At 39.8% G+C, this 28,000-nt stretch overlaps 2 long non-coding RNA genes across 2 annotated transcripts; one reads left to right on the forward strand and one right to left on the reverse strand.

Annotated features, from left to right (window-relative positions):
• The first annotated feature begins 1,062 nt into the window (after positions 1-1,062).
• Positions 1,063-27,515, forward strand: LOC138918730 (uncharacterized). Its single transcript, XR_011428436.1, has 2 exons — positions 1,063-1,195; positions 27,338-27,515. It is a non-coding gene; the product is annotated as an uncharacterized lncRNA (long non-coding RNA).
• LOC138918729 (uncharacterized) lies at positions 13,752-20,011 on the reverse strand. Its single transcript, XR_011428435.1, has 3 exons — positions 19,776-20,011; positions 17,175-17,346; positions 13,752-13,833 (listed from the first exon to the last, which is right to left on the reverse strand). It is a non-coding gene; the product is annotated as an uncharacterized lncRNA (long non-coding RNA).
• Positions 27,516-28,000: the final 485 nt, after the last annotated feature.

Genomic DNA, 28,000 nt, shown 5'->3' on the forward strand with positions numbered 1-28,000 from the left:
TTAAAATATTTTAGGAAAAAAAATTACTACAAATAGATAAGAATGGAATCTATCATGTCAACAAAGCCAATTTTACAGAGAAAATAGGAAATTTTACATGATAAAATTTGGGAAGAAAGAGAGTCTAAGAGTCATTGTTCCTCTTTTCTACTTAAAAAGTTCTTTCATTTTGAAATACATCATGCACAAGAGTATAGAAAGCAGAGATGGCATAACCTGTGAGTTAAGAACATGGGTTCTGGAATGAGAAACCCAGCTCCAGCCTGGGCACGTGCTCGAGTCTTCCTGGCCTCAGATTCCCCACCCGGGGATAACGGCACCCACCTCACAGGACTGTTGTGAGGATTAACTGAGTCAATGTGTGTGAGGGCCTGGGAAGCATAGTTGGCACATTATATAAATTATGTACTACTGCTATTATTACTACAAAACAATGTATAGGTACAGTTTAAAGAATAAAACACACTGGTACATACCGTTACTTAGCAACTCAGAAGCTCTCAGGGGGACCAAATCCAATCTCAGCCCCACCTCCCCCGCCAGAAATAACCATCCTGAATTTTGTGTTGACCTTTCCTCACTCTTTCAAGACAATCAGGACATTGTAATAGATGACACGTTTTGTGAAATGATGAAAAACCTGAAGCTAAATGTTTCTAAAGCTTAAATTCATTAAAGTAAAAGTCTATATTAGAAATCCACAAATTTACCTGAAACACATCTTTGCTCGTATTGCTGGCTTTCTCCCATCCACACTCCTCAAGTATGGTCAGATTGTTGAATTTCTGGTGTAGATCCTGTATCTGTTAATAAATAAAGCACAAGTTTATCAGATTAATGCTAATCATATTAAATTTACAAATTAATGCACAAAAGCTTCAAACAAATTGACAACGACTTGGACTGGTGACATAAAATTAGACTGTCATTGTCAATTTTGTATTCAAATGAATTCTTATGGTAAAATTGTTCATTGTTATTTTATGTTAACAGTGTGAACACAATCTCTCCTTTTTTTTTTTTTTTTTTTTTACAGTTTATTTATCCCTTCTCCTACTGAGGAGCATATCCATTGCTTCCAAGTCTTGGCAATTATGAACAATGCTGCTATAAACATCTGTGCACATGTTTGTGTGGACACAGGTTTTCAGCTCATTTGGGCAAACACCAAGGAGCGTGACTGCAGCATCGTATGGTAAGACTCTGTTTAGTTTTGTAAGAAACTGCCAAACTGTCTTCCAAAGTGGCTGCACCATTTTGCACCCCCACCAGCGATGAATGAGCGCTCCTGTTGCTCCACATCCTCACCAGCATCCGGTGCTGTCAGCGGTTTGGATCTTTGCCATTCTAATAAGTGTGTACTGGTGTCTCATTGTACTTTTAACTGGCAATTCTCTAAGGGCATATGATGTTGAGCATCTTATCTTTTCATACACTTACTTGCCATCCATCTGTCTTCTTTGATCAAGTGTCTGTTCAGTTCTTTTGCCCATTTTTAAATCAGGTTGCTTGTTTTATCATTGTTGAGTTTTAAGAGTTCTTTGTATATTTTAGAAAACAGTCCTTTATCAGATAGGTCTTTTGCAAAAGTTTCCCCTAGTCTGTAGCTTGCCTTCTCTTTCTCTTGACATAATCTCATTTTATTTTCATTTTTATTTTTTTGGTGAGGAAGATCGGCCCTAACATCTGTTACCAATCCTCTTCTTTTTTTGCTTGAGTAAGACTGGCCCTGAGCTAACATCTGTGCCAGTCTTCCTCTATTTTGTACGTGGGTCACCACCACAACATGGCTTGATGAGTGGTGTAGGTCCATGCCTGGGATCAGAACCCGCAAACCCTGGGGCAATGAAGTGGAGTGTGCCAAATTTAACCACTATACCACTGGGCTGACCCTGGCACAATCTCATTTTAAAGGATTCAAATAATATACATACATACTAGCAGGATGGGAATATATGATCCCCATCCTTCTGGTATTTCCAATCTCCTCAAAGTGGTAACCACTGTCAACAGTTGGATAAATATGCTTTGAGTCTCCGTACTATGCATTTATACAAATAGGTACTCTCAATCTCCCTTTCTCAAAAAAATTTAAATGTCAAAAAGACTCAGGATTACACTTATGACCAATTGATTTTCAACAAAAGTGCCAATGCAATTCAATGAGGAAAAGATAGTTTTTTCCAACAAACAGGACTGGGAAAAGTGGATATCTGCAAGAAAAAATATGAATTTGGGTTCTTTCCTACACCATACACAAAAATGAACTCCAGAGCCGGCCCTGATAACCTAGTGGTCAAAGTTCAGTATGCTCTGCTTCGGCAGCCCAAGTTCAGTTCCCGGGTGTGGAACCACACGACTTGTCTAGCAGTAGCCATGCTGTGGTGGCAGCTCACACAGAAGAACTAGTAGGACTTACAACTAGAATACACAATTATGTACCAGGGCTTTGGGGAGGAAAAAAAAGAGAGGAAGACTGGCAACAGATTTGCTCAGGGCAAATCTTTCCTAGCAAAAAATAATTAATCACAACTTAATTTTTTTAAAGAATGAACTCCAAATGTTCACAGACCTAAGTGAAAGAGATAAAGCTTTTAGAAGTAAACATAAGATAAAATCTTTGTGACCTATGGTTAGGCAAAAAGAGTTCTTGGAAATAATGCCAAAATCACAACATTAAAAAAATTGATAAACTGAACTTCATCAAAATTAAAAACAGCTGCATTTCAAAAGATACCATTAAGAAAATTAACAAGCCACAAACTGGGAGGAAATATTTGCAAATATTTCTGATAAAGGACTTGTATCCAGAATATACAAAGAACACTTACAACTCAAAAAGACAAACCCAATTAAAAATGGGCAAAAAGATTTGAATAGATAGTTCACCAAAGACGACATACAAATGTCTAATAATAAGCACATGAAAAGATGCTGATCATCATTACTCATTAGGGAAATGCAAATCAAATCTACAATATGACAGTTCACACCCCACAGGATGGCCGATTCTAAGAGAGACAGGAGCAAGCACTGGTGAGGACGCGGAGCAACAGGAGCTCTCACACACTGCTGGCGGGCACGTGAAAGGGTGTTATCAATTTGGAAAGCAGTTTGGCAGTTTCTTAAATAGTTAAACAGAAATTTAACACATGATCCAGCCATATCTACCCAAGCGAAAGAAAACATGCCCAAATGAAGATTTGTAAGTGAATATTCATAGATTATTCGTAATCGTCAAATAGTGGAAACAACCTATATGTCCATCAACTGGACAATACAGACTGATGTCTCCATGAACTGCTACTCAGCCATGAAAGGAACAAAGTGCAGGCATGTGCTGCAACACGGAGGAACCCCAGAGACACCACGCCGAGGGAAAGAAGCCACATACAAAAGACCACATATTGGGTGATTCTTAGAATGAAACGTTCAGAAAAAGCAAATCTACAGAGACAGTAAGGAGACTCGTGGTTGCTTGGGACTGGGAGTGGCAATGGGAACTGTCTGAAAACAGGCAAGAGGCATCTTTCTGTGGTGATGAAAACGTTCTAAGTTTGGATTGCAGCGACGGTTGCACAACTCTGTAAATTTACTAAACATCATTGACTTTTACACTTAGAATGGGCAAATTTTATCATATGTAGATTGTTTATCCTCGGTATAGCTCTTTAAAATAAATAAAAGCCCCAGGAGCCAACTTGAAGAGGCTCCCACTGGCCAAAACTGGGAAATGAGCATCACTAAAGATAATGACTGTAAACGATGCCAACACAAATACTTTTAAATCCATAAAATAATTATGATACTAAGAAAGACAAAATTAATTGGTCACCATTGAAGGATGCTAGTGAACCAACTCATTATTATGTCAACTGGTCATAAAGTAATGCTGACATTATTCTGACTCCATAAACACTATTCACTTCTGCGCCATATAATTACCAGAATATTGTGTTTCTTCACATTTTTCTCTAGACTTCATCATTGCTTTGCTTTTTGTTTGCTTAGTTTTTTAATGTATCTATCATCAATTTGCCTCTAAAGTCTGCACAGTATGTATAAATTCCCTCTTAATACAACTAGAAAAGCAAACCAATTGGGTATTCTGTTCCGTTCAGCCTCAGAGACAGTATCTTGCCGAGCCCCAGCCTCCTTCTCCAGTCTGAACAGCTGCTTCCTAAGCCTGCTGCTCACCCTCTTTACTCACCTCAGCCACAATTCCCTTAGACTTTTTGGGGATCTGTCCCACCTCCTTCCCCTTTCTTGGCTTACTCCCTCATTTTTGTGAGCGCCGTTCTCAGTTTCCTGAGAAAGGGTGCATGGGAGGTCAAATTTCAGACTGCATGTGTCTGAAACATGCCTTTCCACCTTCAAGCGTGATTGGCTGGGTATACAATGCCAGGCTGAGTGTTATTTTCCCCGAGAAGTTTGAGGGCCTTGTTCTCCCAGCTTTCGATGTCGCTGTTGAGAAATCTAGGGCTATTCTGATTTTTGACCCTTTGTATGAAACTTGTTTTTGCTCTCTGGAAGTTTCTAGATGTTTCTCCTCATCCCAAGAGTTGTACAATTATATTTCATTGTGCATTGGTGTGCGTCTACACTGACATACAGTGCTAGGCACTCAATGGGCTCCTTCAATCTGGAATTCAGGTCCTCCAGTTCCAGGAAAATGTCAAACTATTTCATTGATCGTTTCCTCTCCACTATTTTTTCTGTTCTCTTTTTCTGGAATCCCTGTTATTTGGATATTATACTTCCTAGACTGGTCCCCTTAATATTCTTATCTAGTCTCTCCTCTTTTATCTCTCTCTTTTTGCTCTAATTTATGGGAGATCTCAGCTTCATATTCCATCTTTCTAGTGAATCTTACATTTCTGCTCTTATAGTTTTTAACTTCAAAGAGCTCTTGTTGTCGTTCTCTGAATGTTCTTTTTTGCATAGCTGTTCTTATTTGGCAGAAAAAATGCCTGGTCTCTTTGAGCATATTAACACTTGCTTTTAAAGTTCTTTCTCCTGGAGCAGCCCACGGCCTCATCCAGACAGCTTCCTTCCTGTGCTGCTGTGGCCCCTTCTTCCAGGTTTCGGGCTGTCTGCAAATGTCTCATGGTTCTTGGCCACTGGTTCTTGAATTAGTTTTTTATATGCTTATTTCTAAAATAAGCTCAAAAAGCTAGAAATTGTCATCTCCCTACCTTCACTGATCTTCCTAGTAACGGCCTCTATCAGCACTTTCTACACCAGATTGGAATGAGGGCTATGTCTGACTCTGATAAAACTATAAACTCCTCTGGGGTAGAGAATGTGCCTATTTGTCAGCTCCTCATACAACGCCTGACACACAGCAGGGACAATAACTGCTGGATGGACCCAGCTACTGAAGACTCGTCCTCATTTTCGCACACATGGAATCATCACAGACTAGGCAACAGCTGAATAGAATCTCAATTTCCAACCCATATAGAAATTACCCTGACAGTATGCAGGAGGAGGGGACAGCAGCCATAAAATTTAGACAGTGCTTTACAGTTTGTAAAGGGGCTAATATCTCATTTAATATTACAGATACCTAAGCAGCCTCTACTACTCCCATTTTACTACTGTTACCTCACTTCCAAAAACATGTGACTCGAAAGTTAAGCCATTCCAAATCCTGGTCACATACCTGAAGGCTGGCCATGTTCCAGAACCCATCCAGGTCTGCACAGGTGGTATCCTTTTTGCCTCGTTTGTATTCCAAATTGTCCAGCAGTTCTTCAAACCGTTTGAATATTTCTGCCTTAAGGAGCCTTTTTTGACCAACTGCGAGGGGAATGAGATCTTCTGCTAAGGGAAAGATGAGATTTTCAAAAGCGAGAGAACAAAACAGGACCTTGATCGCAAGTCAGCCAGCTGATAAGACGACCTCACCCCAAATATCCTGGGGCTTCCACAATCAAACTCTTACCTTAAAGCAAAACAAAAAAACATCGACTACAAAACTTTGTCATACAAATACTGAGCATTAACTGTCTGCTTCTGTTCCCACTAAAACGTAGCAATATTCATTCTCATATATGTTGCTACATAGTAAACAGCATTCTGCTCACCTTGTACTTTATAAGAATTCAACCTCAAACAACTCACTGTACCCCAGCATCTAAGGACTTCACACAGCACACAAATGATTTTTTCTAAAAAGCTTCTCCAAATAAGATTAAGGAAATATCAGAAAATTTGTTCCATATTTATTTAGGTAATTTTCATTCAGAAAATATTTTGCATAATTAAACAATACTAGATATAGATGTCATTCAAAAAGTCATAAAAAATCTAATAAAATAGGCAAACGTTTAACTCCCAGGAATGATGGCTAACATTCTAATTACTTACACCTTATAAGTCATCTACCATTTTAGCACAGAGATACTAGTGAACGTATGTTGAGAAATGAAAAGTCTTGCTATTTTGATTAACAAAACTATAAAGTTCGGCAACACTAGATTTTTGTTTCAGATAAATGTAGACATATTAAAATAAACAATGCAGAGCCAGCCTGGTGGCCAAGTGGTTGGGTCCATGCACTCACCTTCAGCGGCCCAGGGTTCACTGGTTCAGATCCTGGGCCCGGACCTACACACCGCTCATCAGGCCATGCTGTGCTGGCATCCCACGCAGAAGAACTAGAATGACCTACAACTAGGATATACAGCTATATGTCAGGGCTTTGGGGAGAGGGAAAAAAAAGAGGAAGATTGACAACAGATGTTAGCTCATGGCCGATCTTCCTAAAAAGAATAAATACATAAACAAAATAAAATAAACAAAGCTAAGACAAAAAACATAAATGTTCCCTCCCCTTTGTTTGGAATCTTCAAGCTTCCTTTGCCACTCAAGGCAGTCGGTCAATATAAATTCCTCTCTTTCGTATCGGAGAATCTTTCTAAAATTATGACATGTTTCAGTTTTACAAATGTTTCTCATACTAATATCTAAGTATTAGCAATATGATACTTATACAATAGCAATTTTCCAGAGCTGATGCTTATTTTATGAACTGTGATATATTAAAATCCATAAATACAAGTTGATATCCTATACATGTCCATCTTTCTACACCTAAAACTTACGTGGATGGTTAATGCCAAGAGCCACTTTCCAAGCTAATATTTCTAGTTCTTTCCGTTCTCATTTATCAGAGATGAAACAGAAAGAACCAGACATGCCTGAGTTCTGTCTTTAGTTCTGGTATTGCCCATGGAACTGAGACCAACCCAACTGCCCAGAGTAAGTTGAAGCTAAACCCTGTAAGACTGAAATTACAGTGTCAGGGCCTCACAGATTCTAATGAGTAGGCTTTGCTTGTCCAAGGGCGGTAGTTCTCAACACCGGTCAATTTTGCCCCCCAGGGGACATCTGGCAGTGTCTAGAGCACCTTTGTCACAAACCAGAGGAGTGCTACTGGTCTGGGACGTTACACAACATCCTGCGATGTAGAGGACAGCCCCACAACAAGAATTATCCAATCTGAAATGTCAGTAGTGCGAGTTGAGAAACCCCGGCCCGAGATAAATTGAATCTGTCTCTTTATAAAAAGCATCTTAGTAGGAGAAACTGAGGATAGTTTTTTTTCTTAGAAGAAAAAATTAGCTGTTTATATCTAATGAGAACTTAATTAATGAGAAAGGAGACTTGTCTTAGATCCGACATTATTTAGTTGGGTAAATTGCTTATTATCTCAATGTCTCAGTCCAACAACACAGTGGACTAGCTCATCTCTAAAATTCCTTACAATCATAAAACTTACGTTCTACAAACAACTGAAGTGGCTCTGAAATATGCTCATTCATAATAGAACAAATGAGTATTAAAAGTATAGGAAGATAATATTTCTCCTCTATTTGATTGTCAAAGCCCAAAAAAGTGGTTAGTACTGTATTGGAAAAGATGTGAGAATCTCCTTGCTACATTCACTCAAGAACATAGTATGTCATCATTTCCTGTGTGATGTGGAGCGTTGGGGCCTTTCTCCAGATGCAGTCCTCTGATCTGTGTCCAAGGCATTTAGGTGACATGGCATTTAGGTTCCCAAACAGGAACTCTAATTTTCAGTCTTCATAGTTGGAGAAACATAATCCTATCTTATGATTTAGTGGGCCAAGGAGCCTACCATCATCTCCCTCTATCCTTCTTTTGTAAAATAAACATTAACTTAGTTTCTTTGTTTGAAAAAAAAAGGTATGATAAAATAGGAACTCCCATATTTTGCTGAGGGAATGTAAATTGAGGTCTTTATATATTTGCACAGGAGAGGATTGAAAAGCATCCAAGCTTGTTTTTTGCAGGCTTGACAGTAATACTACCAGATTGAACTCAATGGAAACAACCAGCAACAGGGACCTACTAAGTAAATCGTGGTGTAGCCATACAATTGGATACCATGCAGCCATTAAAACACACACAAAAACAGCATGAGAAAGTTCTTAAAGGACTAAAATGGAATATCTCCTACATTTAACATTAAATGAAAACAGAATAGTATGCTACTGTTTACATTAAAAAAAAAGTTTATCTACATGTGCATTATGTATCTCTGGAAGAATTCACAAGAAATGAATAACACTTGCCTCTGTGGAAGGTTCGAACTGTAGGGTTGGGAGCAGAGTTGGAAAAAAGGCTTCTCACTTGTACCTCTTTCTATCTTTTAAGTTAGCAACCACATGAATATACTAGCCATTGGAAAAGATTTTTAATTTAAAAGATAAATAAAAATCACTCAATGTCAGTTTCCTCCTAATTCATCTACGTATTATATTAAGGTTAAAATAGTTTAATTTTGGTTTTAAATGTCTAGACGTTAATACAAAATGCTTACACTGGGAACAAACGCACAGACCTGAAATGCAGCACATGTCGCTGCTGAGATGTCTGATCCTCCTTTATTTCAAGTGATGGGACTTCTTTTATTGGAAAGCCATGTAAATTTTCAGTAGTAGTTTCATTTTTATTTGACACGATCTATAAAGAAAACATTACATATGCATTTCAAAGCAGCAACTCCTATAATGACATCCCCCACAAGACAAATTTCTTAAATCCTTCAATTTTTTCAACATTAAAATTTAAAATTGTAAATTTAAAATTTAAATAAAATTTTATTTCTGCCTCAAAGATTTCATTCATCAGATCTCCTTTTACAGTGTCTCTCAATGTTCTTCATCTCTTCAAATTTACATTTCGGTCCCCCTCTCAGTCTGCAGTCCTCATTCCAGCTCTGTCTCCAGATAGCCCTCCCCATGCTTTTCTGTCTCTTCTGACCCTGAGATCACACCCTGAGCTACATGGTGAGACACATGGTGGAAAAGACTCTAAACGATCTCTGATAAACCATAACGCAGAGAAACAAGTAAAAAATTCATGAAAATACCATACCTGTGCTCCCGTCAGAGAACTCAAAGGACGGCGTAATTCATCGGAATCTTGATGTACTGAAGTTTCACTTTTGTGTGCCAACATTTCTTTTGTTACTTCTGGAGCCTCATCACTAAGCAAGAGCAAAAATACGCTTCATGAAACATGAACCCATACATCTCATTGAAGGATTTCAAAATTATGTTGTTTTTTAAAAACATGGGCTAAAATAGAAATATGTTTCTGTTTTTTAAAACATGTCTAATCTAGAGGGAAAAACCGTAAACACCTCCAGCGGGAAGGCCCGTCTCTGCCCCCTGTGATGAGATCCACAGATGCAAAGACCTCTCAACCGGACATACACACTTAGGAGTCTCAGATGCCGCAGAGCAGTTCTCAGTCAATCTGCCGCCAGCCAGCCTTTGGAAAGCAACCTTGCCATTTCTTTTAAAGATTCAAACTGATTTTTTCTCCCCACTTTACAAGTTAATCATTTTGTCTTTTGAGATAGCTTTTATAAAGTAATACTCAGTAAAAAAAACACAAAAAAATCCAAACCATGTCTGAGCTGCAGTATAGCAATTTCTTCTTTCTAAAAATTTATTTCTAAGTGTTGCAATTAAGTCACTTCTTAAAAGCAAAAAAAGCAAATTGAATCGTGAAAATAATAATGCACAGAAAATATCAAATCTGTCAAATACATTATTGTATCCTTCTGAAAAATTTTTTGGAAAGGTCAAATTTTCATGATTTATAATGAACATAGTTTACTAACTAAATAACTTAAAAAGCACAGGCCAAATCTAAGAAAGGCATTCGTTCTCCATGTCAGCAAGGAATTCATTAATAACATCTCATTCTGTAACTGGCTGTCAAAGTAGCGGTGCTTGTTGGAGTCTAGGTGTTACGTCATAGCTCTTCAGACCATCTGGTGGCTGAAACAGAAAATCTACTGGTGCGAAGGATGGCCTCCCTTTCACTTCTGCAGGATTTGTCTCAGGTAACTTTTCCACTTTGGATATGACTCCATCTGGATCCCTTCCGTTTGTCACACTGGTTTGTGATTCCAAAGTATTTACTTCGCTATCAACTTTAAAAGACATGACCTGGATGTGAATAAACAGAATAGAGTGAGAGTCTCTCTTCTTGGGATATATTCCACCAATTTTTTAGGCCCGAAAATGTGAAAGTTAAGAGATACGTCCCATGTACATAATTTAAGAAACAAAAACAAATACAATTAAATGTTTACATGGAGTCAGAAGACCAGCTACATAAACCATTGCTATGGTCAGAAAGAGGGAGAACCAATCCATATTAAAAAAACTATATAATAGGTTTTAGGTATTACCAAAAATTAAAATATATGAAAACTAAGGTGGAAAAATTCACTCACCTAACAAATACGTATCTTTTTACTTAAATTATGTTGATAATTACAAAGGTTTGAGAATCAGAAATCCAATGTTTATTGGATTACCAGTATTGTCAAGGACAAAATCTTTTTTAATAACTTTGGATTATTATAAATAACTTTATCATATGAGCAAAACTATTTTTCAATGTGACACAGTAAGATTAACCATATAAAATGTGAAGCGTATTTTCTTTTTCAAGTCAATTTGTTATTTGGTATTTTTTTTTACTGTAATATAATTGGCATACAACATTACATTAGTTTCAGGTATACAACATAATGATTCAATATTTGTATATTGTGCAATGATCACCCCAGTTAGTCTAGTTAACATCCATCACCATGCACAGTTACAAATTTTGTTTCTTGTGATGAGAACTTTTAAGATCTACTCTTAGCAACTTTCAAATATACAATATTATTAACTGTAGTCACCATGCAGTACATTACATTCTCTACTTACTTATTTTATAACTGGAAGTTTGTACCTTTCGACCACCTTTGCCAATTTAATCCACTCATTTCAACATAATTTTTAGAGGTTTCTACGTTTCTGAGTTTTAATGAGATACGAATTGAAAGCAGAGTATTTCTACCCGGACGAGAGTTTAAGGGTAACACTGTGCTTGAGGCCTGTGTGGCTGCAAAGGTAGACACTAGCGATAATCCTTAAGGAGAAAACCAACCTCGAGGGAGGAGCTGTGAGGTCCAGCTGCTCGCCTGTGATCACCCTGTACTGCCTTCCTTGGAGGATCGATGTCTGATTTTTGGTAAGAACCTAGCCAGGTTTCTTACACTTTGGCATAACTTTGTTTTTTTTTTTTTTTAAGGCTAAGGAATTATAGCATGGATTATAAATTAAGGGATTGGGTCCTCGAAATGGTGGCTCTTTTTGAAGACTCTACCAGGCACTATGCTAGATGCTGTCAGAAACGTCAGGTGATTTCATTCTTGAAACTACTCTGTGTAGATATTACATGTTACAGCTGGGAGAACAAACTCATAGCTTCCCCAAGATTATATAGCCAATTGGAAGCGAGACAATAGGCAAACTCAGGCCTAGCTGAATCCAGAGTCAACGCATTTCACCCACTGCACCCATCTCCTAGCCGATGCTCACATGAAGGTTTCCGTCAGCTGTGTTTTTATTTTCTCTCTTGTTAACCAAACTACACATTCTCTACCTATAAGGTTTTAAAGATGAGACACCTCACAAACCATAACAGTAAACCCTCTTGACGCTTCCTTGTGCTTCAAGAGGTTTTCACACACGTGGAGGTTAACCTCTTGAAGCAGTTCTGTAAGCTTAATTTCAGCTTCATGAAAATAAAAATGAGATTTTCCAAATGTCTAGAAATAAACAGATACTTATACTCTACCTTGCCTGGTTCTTCTTCGATCTTTTCGGCAGGCCTTCCTTGATCTGGTGCTTTTCTTTCTGTTATATTATCTAAAATAAAAATGACATAACAGATCCATTTTGACTAGATAGAAAATTCTGCATTAAAAATGCTAGGTAAGGAGCCGGTCCAGTGGCATAGCAGCTGAGTTCATACACTCCACTTTGGTGGCCCGGGGTTTGCTGGTTCAGATCCTGGGCATGGACCTATGCACTGCTTATCAAGCCATGCTGTGGCAGCTGTCCCACGTATAAACTAGAGGAAGATGGGCACAGATGTTAGCTCAAGGCCAATCTTCCTCGAAAAAAATTAAAAAGTACTAGGTAATTTGGGAAAGAAAAAAAGGCAACAATATGAATCTATGCCTTAATGGATTTTATGATTAAAAGTCATTTTAAAATATCCTATTTAAAATACCCTATTTAAATACGATAAATACAGATAAAACTTCCTGCCAAGTATAGGATATCTGTTTACAAAACCAAAGGTGCTAAAGTATTTTACCTTTTGCCTCTGACTATCAAATGCATATTTCTTATAGAAAATCAGGAAAAGCAAAGCACAAAAACAATGCAAAAAACATCACCCCAGAGGGGTTGGCCCCGCTGCGCAGCAGGTAAGTTCACGCTTCTGCTTTGGCAGCCCAGGCGCTCAGATCCCGGGTGCGGACCCACCCACTGCCTGTCGAAACCATGCTGTGGCGGGTGTCCCACATATAAAGCAGAGGAAGATGGGCACTGATGTTAGCTCCGAGCCACTCTTCCTCAGCAAGAAAGAGGAGGATTAGCGGCAGATGTTAGCTCAGGGCTAATCTTCCTCAAAAAATAAATAAAAATCACTCAAGATGACCTTATTCAGAAATCATCACTGCTGACAATTCAGGGTATGCTTTTCCAGTTTTTTTCCTATGTTCACATATTCACATACATATTTTAGAATTGTGATCACACTGTTCAGAATTTGACCTGTATTCTTTGCCCACTTAATATATCCTGAAGCATGTCATGAAGTGTCTTTCACAGGATCGTTCTTAACCGCTACACTGTATTCCACCAAACAAATGGGCTGTAATTTACTGGGGCCATTAATCTTCACTTTGTGGCCCTGCCCACCGAGGCACATGCTTCACCACTTGAGCGCCCACTGTGTGCTAACTGGATGGTGGGGCACTGAACCTGTCTTCTGGACCTGGAATCTCCCGTTTCCTCCTCGCCTACTCAAAGAAGTACACGATGACTTTAAAAACTGAACACGAACAACCTCAGGGACCAGAGCATTCTACTTCAGCCACTGATGAAGGAACAGTTCTCACCATGCACCTCTCGCGTGGCTGGCACAGCCAAGGCTGCTCCTGCGGAGGCAGCACTGGTGGTGCCTGCCCCCGAGGTCTGCTGCGCTCTTTGAGTCATCAACCGAGTGGTTCTCACGCACGTGGGCATTGCAGGCTGCCCTGCTGTGGGAACCATGAAATTAAATGCTTTTGGTAATTACTAAAGCATTGTTGCGGCAACGTCAGAGCTTATAATAATTGCTAACACCCCTACCTGTTTTCTCGTTGGACACTTTCTTTTCAGAAGTTTGTCTTTGACCAGATCATGTTGCTCGAACATCACTCCTATTAATGATCTATTGAAAAGATTAGGTGGTATGTGATTTAATTGCTTGATGAATCAAATTACCACATTTTCAATCGGTATTTTGACCCCTCATCTGAAATCTATTGTAAATGACCCAGCAAAAAATCCACCACCCCAAATAAGATGAGATGAAAAAAGTTTTCCATTATATAGATTTCCTTACAAACTTTTTGTAGAATCCTAGAATTTTGAAAATGCTAATAGCCTAAGCTATTCAAAATAGCTGACTATAATCTTCTGAGAGTCCTTAAACATACCAGCATGTTTTCGCTTCAAAACTTTTGAATTTTGTCTGGAAAAATCTTCTCCTGGATAGAAAACTCTTCCCACAGTGCACTCTCCAACTTCCTTGGAGACTTCATTCAAAGCGCCACCGTCTCAGTGAGGCCCCATCGGAAGCTCACCCTGTACAGCTTCAATACTGCCCATCTGCCTTCTTTTTTTTTTTTTATTTCCCACATAATACTTATGACCATCACATACTATATATTTTTCTTTTCATTGCCTATCTCACATGTAAGCTCCATGAAAACAGGGAATGTTGCTTTATTCATTACTATATCCTAGAGCCTAGAGGAACATGGCAGTGACTCAATTTATTGAATACATGAAATGGAGCCTTCTCACCTGATAAAGAGACATACTATTTACCTCCTTGCCCACTTCATTTTATTTTAGTAATCTTCCTCTTAACTTTGTCCATAGTGGTGTTCTGAAGACCCGTAAGTTTGTCCCCCCCCCACGTGCTTTATATCCCTATCTGCATTTTATAGTGACATGAATGCGTAATAGAGCCCAGTAAACAAACAGAGTGACACACAGAGTTGGTATAGATCTCATAAGGGATGTTTGGCAATGAATATTTCAAGTGAGTACTTCCTTAGCATCTAGCCAAAACTGCTCTATGTCACCATGCCAATAACAGGGAGTTTGCTACTGTTAACTCTAGTAAAATAATCACTCTGATTGAAGCTGATAATAGATTTAAAATGAATTTACTTACTCTGCGAAAAGGAGCACGATTCATCATTTTAGTAACAATTATCTACTATCAACTACACCCTAGTCAGCTCCATTTGGGCTTTGGCCTTTGACCTGGCAATCCATACAAGATGGAACAGCATTAAAACAATCAAAAGAAGACAAAGTCAAAAAAAAATGAACTGCCATAATTTACTTCCATGTCTCATTACAAAATAAAGTCTCCATTTTAAAGTTAAATTTTACCCTTAGTCATCCAACCCTTAATCATTTATGGCAAAAAGATACTTGCCAAAAAGATACTTGCTAACTTAAATTACTCTCTTTTCTGGTTCTGGTTTGATTTAAATTATGCTTAAAGCCTCAAAACTTACTCATATTTCTCAGTGAGCACAAAGGAGAAATTTCATACTATATTTTCCAGGTATTAGAATCCTTGTTAATATGATTAACTGGAAATATTTGGAAGGGGTCAATGAAGAAACTAGAGTATTAAGATCTCTTCTCTCCTGTTTATGAAAAGATACTGTACAGCTTACTTTCTTAGCTTTGACAGTTTGCCTTCAAATCCAATGATTGTGCACTTGTCCTCTGTCCATAAGAAAATGGAGACCTGATCACAAAGCAAGGAAGAAATCCAGCAAGAGAAGGACTGATTAAAAGTGATGTTATTTATCAACTCTAAAATTCCTGAAGAAGCACAATCAGACTTCTTCTGTAGATTAGGAGCCACTTGCTTCTGCAAATCTCAGGGAAGATCTAGTGCTGAAGAAACGAGGCACAAAGTAAACAATATTCAGCGATGGCTATCGTCTAAGTAGAATGAAAAACTACTGGTGAAGCGTATTATTTAACACAACAATGTGTGTCTTTTTCCCCCTACATATAACACTTTGTAAATAGCTGTTTACAGTTTAGACCAATGACTGGTGCCTTACATACTCTTGAGAAGCCAGATTAAATTCAGCCCCTTCCAAGAGGTCTTCTCTGATGTTCCTCCAAACAGAAATAATCTCACCCTCCTCGAACACATACACACCATATTTTTCTGTATCTTTCCACCTTGAGCTACATTCTACTAATTTTGGTCACTTCCACCTTATCCTAAGGTCACATGCAGAGTAATCAAAGGTCTCTCAAATAAATCAATGACATTCCTGAAGCAAACAAAAACAGGCGATATCTTGAGCTTTTATGTTATTCAATTCTTATTTAAATCAGGAATGAATACACAGCCAACAAGAGACTACCTTGAAAAGAGCAAATCACCAGTGACTACCTAATTTACAAATCCAGCTGCCTGTGTTCAATCCTCTTAACTCATGGATCATTCTCTTCTTTAGATCACCCCTCCTCCAGCTTCTGTCCTGTTTTAGCTCTCCTGCCAATCTGACCTATCACTGGTACCTGACTTCTGCCCACTTGAAGGTGCTCTCTAGACCTCACTCTTTCACAATGTGTATATCTTTACTGGAGTGGTCTCATTTAGCCCTAGAGCTTAAGCCCCCATCCATACTCCCAATATCATATCCTAAATCCACCACTCAGCATGGATCTCCGTCCTGATTTTCAAATTTTTATTCCCAACTGCCTGTTATCCAGATGGCCCAAATGAGCTGCAGAAAAAGCAGGAAAAGCATTATCAATATGCACCCACTTAGGCATGTTCCTTTTCCTGCCTTCCACCCCTCTTTTAGCAGCAGCACAATTTATATGGTTGCTCAAACTAATTTATCTTCAGAATCATCTTATCTCCGACTCTTCAATTTCCTTCACCCCTCACCATCTGCTTGGTCCCCGTCAATTTATCTCCTGAGATGTCTCACACCTGTTTCTTCCTTTAAGCCCACTGCCCCAGTCCCCTTATCCTGTCTCATCTACTCTAGCACGACAGTCTCACTACAGTCTTCCTACCTATAAGTTCTTCCCCTTCCAGACTACGATCTTCCAGCCTAGGGTAATCTTCCTGAATTATTAATCTGATCATGGTACAAGCTCATGTATAGGCCTCTCTTGACTCTCCGCATCCGACAGGGTGGACGCCAGATCCTTCACCCGGCCTTGCCCGTCCAGCCCGGCTCTAACTGCTTTGCTAATTTTATCCCGTGTCAACCTACCTATGGCTGCACCGAGAGACCTCATCTCCATCTTCTGAACTATTAGGATGTCACTCCCGGCTCCTGCCAACTAGCTAAGTGAATAAAGGGACTACAGGGAAAGGGTTGTTTTAGTCATTTAAACACTCAAATAATCGCTTCTTGGCCTCTTGGCTAAGATCAAGTATAATCTCTTAAAGAAAAGTCTGGTTAAGAACTATTCCTGAATATCAAGTTATGATACTAAATTTACCTTTTTTGGTTGGTGTGCTGGTATTCATGAAAGAAAAATAGGCTTATCATGTCTATAAACACCCACTATAAATGGTCATCGCTGAGGTTTCTCAATTTTTTCAGTCGCTTTTCCTCTAGGTATTTCTGGAACATTTGTCTTCGTTGATCACTTAGAAGAGACTTTGCTGATCCTAAGCAGGGGGGAAAATAGCATATAAAACATTCAAATAAAGTTATCCAAATGTCTAAAATACCATTATCTAACTTCAACAGCTGCTAAGCAATACTTTCAGTAACTTCATATTGATTCCTTAGCACGCTAACCGCACAAGTCATTTCAACCCCTGTTCTTTTAAAATTTCTCTCCCTTTTGCCTTCTCTTGTTCACAAATTAACTGCTTGCCATCCACTAGGCATGCATTACTTCACTTTTAAGTTAATTAACTTCTATGATCACCCACCTCCAAGCTGACCTCCAACAATTCTCACCTCCTGGTAGTCACACCCTTGTGTTGTCCCCTCCACACAGAATAGGGCTGAGCTGTGTCACCAAGAAAAGTGTGGAAATGATGGAGTGTGGCTTCCAAGACTGTATCATTAAAGACAGTGCAGCTTGGCCCTGCTCTCTCTCAGATCACTTGCCCTGGGGAAGTCAGTGGCCACGTGGAGCCTTAAGGAGACTCAAGCAGCACTATGGAGACGCCACATGACGAAGAACTAAGGCCTCCTGCCAAAAGCCAGCATCCACTTGCCAGTCATGTGAGTGAGTCATCTTGGAAACAGCTCCTCCAGCCTCAGTCAAGCTTCAGAGGCATCCCTGGATGACACCTTGACTGCAACCTGTCAGATTCCTTACCTCCCACCTATGATTCTCAACTCAGGTTTCTACTATGTATTCTCATGTTTATTTAAACTTGTTTGAAAAATGTGAGTGGCTACTATGTACCAGACATTTTTAGAAAGTAAGAATAAGAGAATTTCTGCCCCTGAAGGGCTCACAGTATCGTGGGGGAGATGAGCACAGTTTCAATTTGGTTTAGCATGGAATGAAGACTACGAGAATGCACAATCGAGAATCAGTATAAACCTGTCTGGGGAGGTCAGGAAAGGCTTGTCAGAAGAGAGAATACCCGAGAAGGTTTCTGAAGAATGAGAGTGCGTTTGCCCACTGGGTGAGGGTTTAAAATAATCCAGGGAGATGACTGCACAACTCAGTAAATTTACTAAACAAAAGGCATTTACTTAAATGGGTGAATTTTATGGTATGCAAATTCTACCTCAATAAAGTTGTTTAAAAGAAATAATCCAGGCAGAGAACAGATGTGAAAGCTCAGTTGATGAAGTGGTTAATCATCGATGAAACCCCTATATCCTCAACTTCCCTGAAGTTCCTGTTCCCTTCATCTCTTGATCTAACCGTAACCTGGCTCTCCCCTGAAGACAACGCTCCCCTAGTTGTCCTCTCAAGTGGTTGACTGTTTTCTTCTCCCACAAAGGTCATATCACTGGGCCTGAAGTGGGCCAGGGTGTGGGGTGGTCCCTCATTGCTGTTTCTCAATTATTTCTTCCTCTTCACTAAAACAGCCCAGCTTTATATTTCACATCATCAGACCATACTAGACAGTACCCTGACTTGCCATCTACAGATGGCAAGTTCTTCTCTCAGTATTTTACAACTTAGTAAATGGCCACTCCATTTTTTTAGTTGCTCAGGCCAAAACCCTTAGAACCATCCTGACTTTTCTTTATCAACCTACATCCACTCTATTAGGAAATCCTATTGGTTCAAACTTCAAAATATAACCAGAATGAAACCACCCAGGGTTGCCGTTCCCACTGTGGTCAACCATGAGCTAAATTATTGCAGTTGTCTCCCAGCTGGTCTCCTGGAGGCCATGCTGGTCACCCTACCATCCATAAGTGATGCTTTAAAACATAAAGCAGATTATAAACACACTAATCCAATAATGGCTTCTCATGTCACTCAGAGTAAAGCTCGTCTCCCTGTAAAGAAGGCCCTTGGGCTGCATATTTCACTGGTCCTGGAAAATGACAAAATTGAAGCAGTGAACATTTAAACAACTTGAGACCTGATTTAGCTACAAAACTTCTATTTTAATGTCCCTTATCAATTAATCTTGTCAACACTTATCTTATTCAAACTCCAGAAGTCAGAACTTTATTATCCATATTGTCCTACAGGAATCCTAAAGCATTACAACACTCCACAAGTGAATGGAACTTTCACAGCCTTTACCTTAAATAGGAAGTATTTAGTCATAGAAAATATCAAGTTATTTAGAATGGTATTTCAAAACTCCATTCTTCTGGTAAGTTTTTTTTTTTTTTTTTTGATATGGAAGATTGTCCCTGAGGTAACATCTGTTGCCAAAGCTTCCTCTATTTTGTTTGCTGGATGCTGCCACAGGCTTGATGAGCAGTATGTAGGTCCATGCCCAGGATCCGAACCCACAAACCTCGGGCCGCAGAAGCAGAGTATGTGAACCTAACCACCACACCACCCAGCTGGCCCCTGGTCAAGGATTTTTTAACCTCAGGTATTAAACCAACTTTTTTCCCCTCTTCAAAGCAGTTAAAATTACAATAGCTCTTTACTTACTTTGCCTCACACTCATCTCTTCTGGAATAGGCTCTTGAGATGTCTCCTCTAATTCAAGATTTCTACCTTCCAAGGTTGGAAGGTTGACATCCGTCAAACCAGAGTGTCTTTTTCGTTCGTATTTATCATATCTGTCTCCTTTCTGAGAGAGAAATCTCTCCTCAGCAATTTTAGTTCTAATCATCTCAATACTTAAATCCTTTCTCAGTTGACTGGCAAAATGTGATGCAGCCATCCTGCCAGGGAAAAGAAAGGTAGACAACTTATATAGATTTTCATATTATTTAAAAAATTAAGATTCCAGTTCACCTCCTGCCCCACCTCAGAGCATTCTGAAATAAAAAATTTTCAGTACAAAATGGAATAAATATGTGACACTGCAAAGTGGGAAGAAAGTTAGCAAAAGATAGTACAGTCTATTTTGGGGTTCTACATAGGGCCTTGCTTGACAGATGAAGTGAAGCCCAGGAAGTGATGGGCCATAACACAAACAAGAGGCTCTAGGCTCACCGCACAGCATTACAAAGTGACAAGAGTGAAGGAAAGGAGAGAATAGGGAGAGTAAGTGAAGGACAGTATATAGAATCGTTTCCTAACCTTTCCCTGTGATGAAGGCAGGCAGCCTGGCACTTTTTCTCAAGCCACAAAACAAAACAAAACAAACACACGAGATGCCTATTAGACAGACAGGGATGATAAGCAGGCAGTTGGATATACAAGATTGAGCAAAAGATGGGTTTTTAGAAGAATTAGCATGGTGATACAGAAGGATAACCATAGTTTGCCATTTGAGGGCATAATGAAATTATTTTCGGCCGTGTGAGAAATCATATTGTTTACCTGGCCCATACTCTTTTCTTAGAAAGATTCTTGAGAACGTGTTCAAGCCAAACAAGGGAGAAGGACAAGAAACAGGATGCCATGTGTTCCAGGAAATCCTTCATTCAAATGAGGAAAAGAATAAAGGAAACTGGAAAGTCTAAGGGAGTCACCTATGCAGCTGGTATAGAAAACAACCAAGCCCAACGGGAGAAAGATGACTGATTCTCCACAAGTGTTGCTGGCTTAAAAGAAAAAAAAAGAAAGAAAGAAAAAGGGGAAGGTCTGCAATAGGAAGATAGAAAAGTTCCAGGCACACTGTACTCTCCAACAACAAGAATAACTGAGACAGTCCACTAGAAAACTCCAGATAAAAGAACAATCTGCACAAGAAATGCAACCCATTAAAATGTTACATGATTTTAAGCAATCAACAGAGTATATAAAAAATGAGAATTCTTCTGACCTGGATGCTAATAACATTCTCCTGTAAGAGCCCAGGGGAAGTGACAAAGGACTCCACTTTTCAGTAAGCATGCTCCTCTACTATTTGACTTGCCACCTCCTGCAAGTATTAATGTGCTAAATGTTAAACAATAAACCATTAGTTATTTTAAAATACTGCATAGTACTATGCTCCACAAAGAGAGACAGGGTGTGTGCAAAAGCTCGAGTTAATAGTAAAGGCGTGTTTAATTGTCACCTAAACCAGCACAGGTGGTTAGTATCATCGCTGTTACACAGGTGAGGGAGAGAACTGCCCGCGCTAGCACAGCCAACAGGCGCTGGAGCTGGGATCTCAAGCCCTGCAGCCTGGCTCTTCACATACAGGACATCTAAGTTCCCCTCTTGGCTGAGTGGAGTTTCTTCCAGCTTGAAAGTCTAGAATGCCTTCGTCTTGCTTGCCTAGAGGTTCCCAACCAGGGCGGGTTTAGTTGTCGCTGGCTCTGGGAGCAGCTACTGGAATTGAGGGTCGGGACCAAGGATGCTAAGCATCGTCCCGCCCCAGAGGCCAATCACGGCCCAGTGGTGAAACGCTGACTGCTGCATAGATTATGGCAACAAATATTTACTCTTCTGGAGGACGGAGCCGTCGGCTGCGGGAAGGACAGGTAAGTGGTCCTAGAGGAGCCTCCCCCAAGCGGCGTCCAGCTCGCCACTGCCCACCTCAGACCCTTCCAGACCTTCTAGGAGGAGGCGAGCCAGCGCCCTTCTTCCAGCTCCCAGCACCCACCTTCCTCAGGCAGCCTGTCGCGTGAAACCTCAGTCAAACCAAAAGGAAAGGAACGCTCCCTGTCTGGAGAGCCGCTGCCACCGCCGCCTCGGAGCAGTGCCGCCTACACCTGAGCCGCCCAGAATCCGAACTTCCCACATCCAGCCTCTGATTGGAGGGCCTTTGAGCAACCCCTCCGGGAAAGGGGCCTGCCCCTTCTCTCCCACGAGGCTTGCGATTGTTTCTCTCCCTGTGCTATTCGAATTGATTGAAAGGTGAACGCACGGTTCAAAGGATGGGTGGGTCCGACGCGATTATGCCTGAGGGGCGGGGCCGGGGCGCAGGTGAGGCGGTGGGGTCCCTAATCCGCCCGGAGCTCCAGGGCCCCAGCATCGGAGGAAGAATGAAAGCGCTCCTCGGAGCAGAAGGGATTCACTGTTTGCAGGGCTTTTTAACGTCCTTATTTAGTCACACAAATCCAGCACAGCTTATTGGAACGTTTTCTTCACTTAATATTTTTTAAAAAGGGTTTACTACCGCAGATTTCTCCTTACATCGCTTAGCGTTACTTTCCAACATCGCCAGGCTTTTTTTTTCCCATCCGGTTTTTATTGAGGTAAAATTTAAATACCGTGGAAAGGATTGATCTTTTAGTGTGTGATTTGATGAGTTTTGCTAAACGTAAACAGCTGTGTAAGCACCACCCAATCGGGATACAGAGTATTTCCATCACTGAGAGTTCCCTCATCCCCTTTCCAGGCGCCCACTGTTAGGCAGCCAACCTCTGCTCTGATTTCCATCACCACACACATAAAGGGGGTAGGTCCTCCCCCAGGTGGGCCTTCTTTCTCTAACCATGCTTTCCAGATCCATCCCTACTGTTGCGTGATCAGGAGTTGGATTTTATTGCTGAAAAGTATTCCATCGAATACTTTGTCTACCCATTCACCCATTGCTGGACATCTGGATTGTTTCCGTTTTTAGCGATTATGAATAAAGTTGTGTGGAAATTAATAAATAGAAACTTCATTAAATTGGAGTCTTGGGGCCCAAAGGCGGAGCTCTCACACCGTACCTCCTAGCAGAGCCCAACAGGAAGAAGACAGACTCCTTCTTGACCAAGAAGCTCAGGCAATGAGAGACTATCACAACTCAGCTAGTGAAACGCTGCTATACCTCTGGACTCCAAGTTTACAATGGCCGTCCCAACTTCCTCTTCCGCCCAGAATAGAGTTTCTCCTCCATGCTGCTAGCGACTTGCACCTGGCTCGAGATGGTTTCAGACTTTGAATTGCAATTCTTTCTTGGTCCCCCATAAACCCATTTTTGCTGGAGAAATAACTGGCTGTCTGTTTAAGGTCAACAGTTGCTATAAACATTCTTGTACAAGTCTTTTTTGTGGGCATGTTTTATTTCTCTTGGGGAAATATAGATGTGGTATTTCTGGGTCATTCTGGGTACGCTTAACTTTATAAGAAATTGCCAAGCAGTTTTCCAAAAGGAAGCTGGCACATTGTTAGGAACAGAGAGGGTCATGGTGCAATGATAAAACATTCTATTCACCAAGCTAGAGCAATTTTAAACATGTATGGAGCTAATAAAATAGGCTCACTATTGATGAAGCAAAAATCTACAGAACTACAGAGAAAAACTGATGAATCCGCTGTTATCGTGAGTGATTCAGCACACCTCTCTCAGCACTGATTGACCAAATAGACACAATTCAGCAATGATATAAAGAAGATCTCAACAAAAGAATTAACCAACTTGACCGAATGGACATTCAATAATCAGAGAACACATATTTTCCTTGAGCACATATGGAGGAGTTACAAATGATCACACATTAGGCCATGAAGAAAACTTCAACAAACTGCATAGACTCAAGAAAGTTAGAAATTAAAAGCAAAAAATAAATTTAAAATCCCTGTTTAGTAACTTCTGGGTTTAAGATGAAACTTATGATGGAAAATGTAAATATCTAAAACCAAAAGATAATGAAGAAGCAAATCAAGACTAGTGGGATATAGCAAAATAGGTGCTTTGAAAGGAATTTTCAAAGAAATTTTAAATGCTTATATTAGAAAAGAAAATCTTAAAATTAATATGTGTCCCTCTTAAGAAATGAGAAAAATAATAACTGAGTAAAGTCAAAGAAAATAGAAAGATAGTAAAAGAAAGTACACAAACCAGTGAAATAGAAAGTAAAGATACAATAAGAAAATCGACAAAGTTAAAACTTCATTCTTTGAAAAAATTAAAATAGATAAAACTCTAGCAAGATTGATCAAAAAAAGACACAAACAGTATCATGAATGAGAATACACAAAGGGGACTATATGCGTTACTTATTCCTTTGTAGCAGATTACCCCAAAATGTGCAGCATAAAACAACCACCATTTTATCTGCTCTTGATTCAGTGGGTCAGGAATTTGGGCAGATCTCAGTGGAACAAGTCATCTGTGTTTCATGTCTGTGTTCTCAGCTGGGTTGGCTCAAAGGGCCAGGCACTGGCTGGGATGGGTATTGATCCCCTTTCTAATTCTCTCTTCTCATTCTCCCACTAGAGTGAGAGAATCCACGGCCGTCTCGCTCATCTTTGTGGACCCAGTTGCTGACTATCAAGTGGGGCCATTCTCTCCCTTTGGTTAGGCTTTCCTTCCCCAGCAGATTCTCCATTTGGTCTCTCTTGGACTTCTTTGCCTGGTAGCTGGGTTCCTTCTTGGCATATGTGGAAAGCCTCATAAGACCTCGATTTGGAAGTTCCATATTGGCAGAGGAGAAAAACAAGAGCTGGAGGTAAAGGAACTTGCCCACCTTCTGAAGGAAATAGACTGTGAAGAGGGCACTGAGTCTGTGTGCTTGCCTGTGCCATCTTGCACTCTCTCTTATTCAGGATGATGTGTAGTTTTACATGAAGTTTAGATCTCAGGAATAAATATATAGTGTAGTGTGCACTGATAGAGATTACATACAGGAACTGTGATGGAATGGAGCAGGGTGCTGGAATATATCTTTAAAGTGGTTTTACTGTACCAGAGGACATGATTTTTTTTGCGACTCTGATAAAGAAATATTTTGAATGATTTCTTCTTTTGAAAGACGGCGTGCTCATTACCATTGCCTTGTCACTCTTTCTAATTTTTGTTAGTGTTTCCTTCTAGTCGTTTCTCAAGTATTTCTTTTTGGCTAAATTATTTGTTTATCTATATAAAGCTAAGGGGGTTTGTTTTTCGGTGTGGATTTTTTAGCAGCTCTTCCTAATATGGGAAGGAATTTAATGGTGAATTTTTAAAGTAAAGGCCTAGTGCCCATAGGCACATTTTAATGTGTGAATTCTTTATTAAATATGTCTTATAAATGTTGATGAGGCAGTGTGTTAAAATAGTCATTTATTTTTAACTAACCTAATTTTTGTTAGAAAAGGATTGCATCATTAAAAAAATTAAAATAAAAAAGCTTAAAATGAAAATAACAAAGTCTCCCTCCTCTTCCCAGTTTTCTCCTCTTCTCCCTAGGCCCTAACTCATTTCCCAGAAATCACCTCTGTTAATAGTTTTTAGTTTAGTTTTATATCATATTTCTTCAAGTTTTATCAAGTTTATACAGAATCTATTGATATTCCACTCTGAGGGACTAAGAATTTATCATGATTTAACTCCCCTTCCACCTCTGGATTATATTGTTTATATTTTTATTTTCTAGTCATTGCCTTATTTACTCTAAATAGCATATATAAATGTTTAATTCTTGATTTATCAAATTTACTATGGATTCAGTATCCACAATGAAAGGCAAGAACACTACCCTTCTACTCCTCTTCTCTCTAGTTACCTCCCTATTGTTCTTAGTTATGTTAATATTGTCTGAAAAATACTGTGTGATCTTAATTCATGTTTCCCCTTTTCCATTTTTCCATTCAAGCAATAACATGCTGTGAATTTTATTGCCTCAGGAGAGGCACAGGGCAGGGAGGAGGGCAGAGTTAGCCAGTCAAATGTTTGCCTGTTTTACTTGTCCGCACACCTGAGCTCAGCGAGGAGCACACGACGTTCAGGAGGACGCAGGGGCCCTGGAGGAGCAGGGGCAGGAGAGGCTCCCCCGTCGGAGGTCCGCGAGGGCCGGAGCGGTGCTGAGAAGCTACGTGGGAAACAAACACCGCCCCATGGTGGAGCCCGAGGAGGGGCAAACCTCAAAAAAGGTAGTGGTGTCAGCTATTTGGGGAAAGCAGGACCCTAGCACAGGGTTCCAACCTCAGCTGAGACTCCCATGCCGCGCGTGGAGCCCCGATGGAGCAGAGATCTGCTGCGCTGCAAAGAGTCATTCATGGAGGCTCCCGGTTCCCCGGGTGTGCAGATCACTGAAGCCTGGGGGGGCCCTTCTCTCTGAATATTTGGCAACTGCATACCTTGGTGGGACCCCGGGAGGGCAGAGAAAGCCCAGGAATGTCTGTGGTTACATTTCCCATCAAGCAGGTCTTATGAGAGAGGTAGAGGGAGAAAGAGAATATTTCCCAGAGGCGGAAATTAAACTGAAATGTAGAAAATAAAGTGATATTTCTTATACATTTGAATTTGTTGGCTGAGATACCCTGCCACGTAATCTTTAAATTGCCAAGATTTATGAGATTTACTTGCTGTTCTGTAATATAATTATTAAATCTTCTGTGCTTTTGACATTGTTTGACACCCAAAAGTGAAAACCAATAGACGGCATGTACAATATTAAGATTACATAAGTATTATTCACCGCAAACCAAACATTGCGATTGAACTAATTTAGAAGGAAACTGAAGGCTACGACATTAAAAGTTTGCTGCTTAAATTTTTCTTTTATTTTTTCTGGTTGTACTTAGTTGCCACCATTATGTACAATCTGATGTCTTGGTTTCCCATTTTTGGCCTGAAGAACTTCAAGTAATTGTTTTCTCGTGGGGAGACTGAATGGTAACTTTTTAATTTCCAGATGTCTTCATTTTATCCTGATGCTTAATTAACAATAAGGCTAAATTCAAAAAGTCTTTCCCTAGACCTTTGAAGACATTACTGCACTTTCTTCTATTTTCTTACTTTTGTCTACTTGCTCTAAAATAGATTGAGAGAGGTGAACTGAAGGCTCCATCTCTAGTGGGTTTCTATTTCTCCTTGCATCTCCTACAGTTGTTGCTTTATCGATATTGATGCTATGTTATTTGGTGCAGAGATTTTATATCTTCATTGCAAATTCCCCCTTTAATATTATAAAGTATCTTGTTTTAATGCTTTTTTGGGTCTAAATTCTGACATTACTACAAGTCTGGCTTTGGTTTTTCTCTCAGGCCCAAATACTCTCACGAGGAAGCATCTTGAGGGAACTCCACTGATGGTTGCTCCACAGCCAGCTCCTCCCTTTGAATCCGCTGATGCTGAGCCTAGAGCTTATCTGAGGATTCCTAGAAAGAACCTGGCTTGGCTTTGGTGTCCTGAGATGCAATTTCTTCTCTTTTGATTTTTACAGGAAATTTCAACCCATTTGCTTTCTATTTTCCAGGTAGTCCTCAAAATTTCTGGCACACTGACGAGACTGTAATCGTTTTCTACAGATATAGTTCTGTGATTTTGAAAAGTATCTGTGTTGGAATTTCAGTGGGAGATGAGAGAGTGGGGATTAATCATGTGTCACAGCGTACATCTTGACCTGGAATCTTTCCTGCAAGAGATTCTCAATTGTAAGCTCCACATTTATAGAAATAAAACATTGTTTAGTGCCCATCCATTTTCTTCTTCCCTCTCTTACTCTTCAACATGTATTGCATGTGCACACAAAATCATTTCATTTAACATGTGAATACTTTTCCTTAATATTCACTAAAACTCTCAGTGCTTGAGTTCTCTTTTCTTCCCATGCTGAAAATGTAAAATACTGGAGAGATCTATCTGAACAACGTATCTCTAGTGAGCATTCAGAAATTTCACATGGTTTCCTTTGCTGTGCAGAAGCTTTTTAGTTTGATGTAGTCCCACTTGTTCATTTTTTCTTTAGTTTCCCTTGCCCAGACAGACGTGTGACTTGAAAATATGCTGCTAAGACCGACGTCAAAGATCGTACTGCCTATGTTTTCTTCCAGGAGTTTCATGGTTTCAGGTCTTACATTCAAGCCTTTAATCCATTTTGAGTTGATTTTTGTGCATGGTGTAAGGGAATGATCTACTT

The sequence above is a fragment of the Equus caballus genome, chromosome 18 (genome assembly GCF_041296265.1).
Source record: "Equus caballus isolate H_3958 breed thoroughbred chromosome 18, TB-T2T, whole genome shotgun sequence".
NCBI classification, from domain to species: domain Eukaryota; kingdom Metazoa; phylum Chordata; class Mammalia; order Perissodactyla; family Equidae; genus Equus; species Equus caballus.